Raw genomic sequence first — 5,806 nt, 5'->3', positions numbered from 1 at the left:
TACTGACAGTATGATGTTCAGAGCTTGCCTTCTGAAGGATGTCAAGGTTGTGGTCCTGGAGCCAGTGCTCCTGTATGCATAATAAGTCAATTTTTGGTAAGATGTAAGATAGTATGTCCTCAGAGCTTTTGAAACCTCTAACATTGAAGGTTCCCATTACTATTGAGGGTGTGACTGTAGAGGTAGTAGTAGATTGAGACTTGACTGAGTAAGATTCATGACTTGTTGGTGTTGACTGATTAGTATTTGCAGAGATGGAGGATGGCTTGTCACATTTGGAAGGGACAGGAGTTGTGCTGTACTCAAAAGAAAGTGATGAGCTGCTTCCAGCAGTGCTAAGTGAGTGCCTGTCGAGGCCCGACCCGCATGAAAAACCTGCTTGGAAGTAGGAGTAATTCTTGGAGCAGCTGAAGAAGAGGCATTCGTTATTGGATCCCTTGGCTGCACTGGCTTTGATGGGTATTGGGACGTTTGAAACTGGTGTTGCACTGCAGCAGGATGCTCAATGCGCACTGTTTGCTGAGGTTGGTTGCTAAGTATTTTCTCAGGCCCAACTTGGGTGTTTGCTGACGAGGGTACTGGTCTCGGGGGGTACCCATACGTGCAGGTGCCTCTGACAGACTTATCTTCCACCAGCTGGATGGTTGGAGCATTCTTGGCAGTTCCAAGGGAGGGGAACTCTTTCAGTGATTGCAAGTTAATCTCGGGATCCATTTGTCTATTTCTGGTTTTGTGGTTTACATGGGGTGCGCCTTGGAATTGAGGAACACTGTGTAGTGATAATGACCTCAACCTCACAAGAATCTTTTGGGGGCTCCATCAGGTGAGGACGAATACCTTTACTTCAACAGGAAGGGTCGTAAATCACTCAACGTTCAGTTGATTTGTGATCACACCTACAAACTACTGAATGTCGTCGCCAGGTGGCCAGGAAGCATCCACGACAGTCGCATCTTGAGGGTAAGATATTCAAGAAATTGAATTGAATTTACTGGAAGATATGTGCACATGTATATTGAACATGATATTAGATCTTGTTGCTGCAGTTGACAAGACCCCTGTTGGTACCACTTTACAGGAGGAAACATTCAAGAGGTTCCACATACTTTGACCGGAAGAGAAGCACAGGGACTTTTGGAGAGAGTTCTTGTATAGGCTCCTTTTAGATCCGGTGGGGCGAATTGTTGGAAATCTTCTGTAACCAGTTCCCGTTGGAAAAGGTTCTTAAAGAGACGGTTTCCTTTGTTGGAAGCCAATAGTCAAATGAGGAGGAAGCCAATCCTTGTGTTGAATTGGGTGAACTGCAGGTGCTGTGATATGTGTCTGGGTTTGTCCCTTACGAACTCCTAAAGAGGTATCGACACGCAAAATCCCCTCTAGTAAAGGAGTACATTAAAATTTTGCAGTCGTAGAGGGCAAGCCAGGACAAGCAGACCATGGCCCCATCCTTTTTGCCATACACAGTAGTGTGGATAGAAATGCATAACAGAGGAGGTTCCTTTTGTGTCACTGACAAAGTGTTCAGGTTCTTCTGGGCATACGGACTGCGAGCAAAACCATTCCTCAACAGACAGACGGGAGAATTCGGGGAAAAGAAAGATTAAGACTACTTGTTCAAACTGTGTAGTGATAATGACCTCAACCTCACGTGAATCTTTTGGGGGCTCCATCAGGTGAGGACGAATACCTCTACGTCAACAGGAAGGGTCGCAAATCACTCAACGTTCAGTTGATTTCCAACCACACATACAAAATACCGAATGTCTTCGCCAGGTGGCCAGGTAGCACCCACGTCAGTCGCATCTTGAGGGTAAGATAACCAAGAAATTGAGATGCAATGCCCCCCCCTACCCTCCATCATATGATAGCCATGCAATATGATAGCTATAGAATGACTATCCTCAACCATAGTTCATCAACACATAATTTATTAACAGCACTATGCTTGTCACTTTTTTGAGCCCCATACTACTTCAGTCAGACCATAGGGAGTTGTGACGATGGGGCAATTGTAGGGGGGGGGGGTATAACAATTTAAAAATATTTACTGTACAGACAGGCAATGACATGATGTTGGGCAATTCATAAAAATAAATAATAATATGCATTTTCCTCAAAAAAATTTAGGAAACGCCTAGAAAAAGAAGCAAGGACTTCCAAAGGGTCGAAGTCGAAGCGCTCCTGCAGTTTGTGGCCACTAGGAAACATGAACTGTTTGGAACTGGAGGAAAGGGGAGCAGCAAAGAAGAAAAGTTGAAAGAAAGGTATTTTTGAGCCCCATACTACTTCAGTCAGACCATAGGGAGTTGTGACGATGGGGCAATTGTAGGGGGGGGGGGTATAACAATTTAAAAATATTTCTCTTATGGGCCACTTATATCAATCAACAGATGTGGTGCCATAGCATTTTTTTAGAGAAGGAAGCCAAACCTAAATGTGAAATCATGTTCACTGGAGTCTGTGACTGGTGGTGAGTTCAAAGACTACAGGCACTGTCTTCCAGCTATTCAGTGCAACCCACCTCGCATTGAGTGTTTTTTTTTGGGCAAGTGTTCAGAGTGTCCCAGAAATTAGAAAACCTGACACTTAAACTTTGCCACCACATAGCGCCTACTGCAAAATCCAAGGCTACAATATTCAGGTATTTAAAAAAAGTAAAGTTATCCAATTGAAACTTTTTTTTCCATACCAGTGCTAGGCATCTACATCCTTGGTAAAAAATCAACACTAGCAACAACGTGACACATCCCTCCTTATCCTGCAAACTTTTGTCATGCGCCCTCTTATCATAACGATCAGTTACAAATAAATCCAAAACGCCCAAAAGCTTAAATCGTGACACGGCAACAGCCATGTTATTTTTGCAACCCATGTAGACCCTTGGTGCAACCAATCCTAAATTTATAATTTGTCTACTTCCACATTATTTCCATGCATAGAACCTGGAAAAGAGCAACGCATTCTCTAAGAGCAGCTGGTGGCCAAGAAAGAGAATGGCATACATTAAGAAAGAAATGGCGAGACATGGCTTCAAAAGCCAAAGCATATAAAGCCCCAAGGACAGGTAAGTGTGATGCTTAATAGAGGAGATTGGGGTTAATTTGAACAGTTTTAGGAAATACTATAATATAAAAGTAGTAGAGAAATATAAATATTTAACAAAAAGAAATATGGATATAAAACACTGACAAATTGTATTCAACAAACAATACCTAGATGTCTACAAGGTTTCTCTTCTCATTTTACCATGTTTTAGCACCTGCCAGAGATTGGGACAGGTGATGCATTACTGGTCAAATCGACTATTCTATAATTCTTGCCAGGGCCAATTAAATCCAAAGTATTTGAGTCACTCTTTATTTATGTACAATATTTGGAGGTCGGCCATCAACGAGAATTCGAAAAACTTTCAAATTTGGCGCGAAATTTATCACATGACATTACACTAGGAACAGTTCCTACGTCTCGTCTCGATGAGACGTAGGCTACGCTCTGTATGCAACTTAGTTAAATGGGTACTAAGTACGGTATGCGTCTTAGTGGTCTTTGTGAGACTCCCGCTAAGATGCATCTTACACTAAGTCCTATAACCGGACTTATGGATGCTTAAGACGCATCTTATCGCTTAGTGAAACAGGCCCCAGGTCATATTATGTCTTCTGGAGGCATAGCTACGGATCCAAAGAAAACACAAGCTCTCAAAGTCTTGCTCACTCCTAGGAACGTTAAAGGAAATTTGATCTTTCTTGGCACTATCTAGTTACTGCAGGAAATTCATCCCTAACCTCTCTTAAGAGAGTACACCCCAGGCTTGAACTGTCAGGTGGCACCAAGACGTCTAAAGTTAAAGCAAAGTCCAAATCTCATTCCCCGCTTCCTCTATGGAAATGGACCAGAAGGCTTGAAGAGACATTCTTAGAAGTTAAGAGTAGATTGGTTAGTTCACCTGTCCTGCAATATGCAGACTTCTCAATGCCCCTCATATTGCATACAGATGCAAGTACCACCGGTTTGGGGGCAGCTCTATACCAATTAGAGGAGGAAGGTAGGGAGAGGGGGCCAGCTTATGGAAGTCGACCACTGAACAAGAGTGAGAGGAATTTCCCAGCCCATAAATTAGAATTCTTAGCTTTGAAATGAGCTGTGACTGAGAAATTCCATGACTTTCTCTTTGGTAATGCGACCCATGTGCTGACCAATAATAACTCCTCGACTTATGTTCTCACCGCTGCTAAACTAGATGCGACCAGTTATAGGCGAGTATCAGTCTCTGGTCAGGTAAGATGAATATAGACGCAGATACTCTCTAGGCGCCCCCCATGATGCTCCCTCATCTGATCCTCCCGTAGGAAGAAATTTTGAAGCAACAACCATCTACGTCTAATTTGTTGATCACAACAAAGAAAAAACTTGATCTCTCAGATCGGAAAGTATCAGTAGCAGAACAACTTGTAGAACTAGAGCAGTTATTAAAGGAGATCACTAAGTCCATCTCAAGTGAATCTCAAGTATACCATATATCTAACATTCTCCCAACGACATGTGTGTTAGAACATAAATTTGATGTGGATGATGGCAATCTGCTGGATACTCACGTAAATACAGTAGCGGTAAAGAGGCAAGAGTCAGAGAAGCTTGCCCAATACTATAATGAAAAACCCTTACAGGATTTCCTGTCAATTTCTTTGATCTGTCAGATCGGGAAGTATCAATGGCAGAAGAACCCCATGGAAGAACAGTGGTATTCTGTTAATACCGCTGAAATGGGCCATCCTCCATATTTTATTTGACCATTTAAAAAAAAAATTTCATCATGTATTTATTTCATTGTTTTATATGGAAATAAATACACAACAGAACAACTAGCAGAACTACTGCATCCATTGAAGGAGATCTCTGGGTCAGAGCTGCCAAGTTGTATTTTGCATTTTCACTATTCTTATCCCCCAAAATCAGTATTTTGACAAAAAAAATCAGTATTTTTACCGTGTGAGATAAATATTTTGTATTTTCCCCCAAAAAAGTGTATTTCATAACAAAATGCTTGGCGCACTCGCCCATTACGGCGCTCAAACTGCATGCAAGCTAAAATGCGCACTGCTCTTGCAGATGAAAAAAAAAAAACAATTGAAACTTGGGTATATCTCACCCTGGTTTTTACAAAATGATTGAAAAAAAAAACAAGTAACCTGAAATTACATTGATCTTATAATCATATTTGTGTATGTTTTATGAAATAGAGACATTTTTTTTTTTTTTTTACAAAAAACGTATTTTTAAAAGAAAAAACGTACTGCCGTATTTTGGTTGCAAAAACGTACTAAATACGGCTAAAACGTACTGGTTGGCAGGTCTTCTGGGTCCATCTAAAGTTAATCTCAAGTAACCATATCTAACATTCTCCCAACAACATGCATGTTAGAACACATATCTCCTGTGGATGACAGCAATCTGCTGGAGTATACATGGAGTAGCTGTAAAGGGGCAAGTGTCAAGAGGCTAGTACAATACTACAATAAACAACAAGTCCAAGATTTCCGTCCATGACCTCTTTTTTTTATAAAAGATTGGTGCTTAAACCCACCCCCGTTTTTTTTTCCAGAGGAAAAGCAAGCAAGGTTTCTTGACGTGGTAGCGGTAGCAGAAGGGAAAGCATCATGGCTGAATGCAAGATCATAAACCAGCACCCGATACCGACATTGATGACGAAACAGAAGCTCATACAGGATGTTGGAACAAGATGGGGATCAACACGTGACATGATATAGCCAATGTTAAAGTTACAACAACCTATTTCTAATTCATT

General features: G+C 41.4%; 1 pseudogene; it reads left to right on the top strand.

The window, feature by feature from the left end:
- The first annotated feature begins 952 nt into the window (after positions 1-952).
- LOC135155954 (uncharacterized) lies at positions 953-1,604 on the top strand (annotated as a pseudogene).
- Positions 1,605-5,806: the final 4,202 nt, after the last annotated feature.

This window comes from Lytechinus pictus, chromosome 11 (genome assembly GCF_037042905.1).
Source record: "Lytechinus pictus isolate F3 Inbred chromosome 11, Lp3.0, whole genome shotgun sequence".
NCBI lineage: Eukaryota > Metazoa > Echinodermata > Echinoidea > Temnopleuroida > Toxopneustidae > Lytechinus > Lytechinus pictus.
The sequence above is the reverse complement of the archived record's forward strand: the minus strand, read 5'-3'. Positions and strand labels throughout refer to the sequence as shown.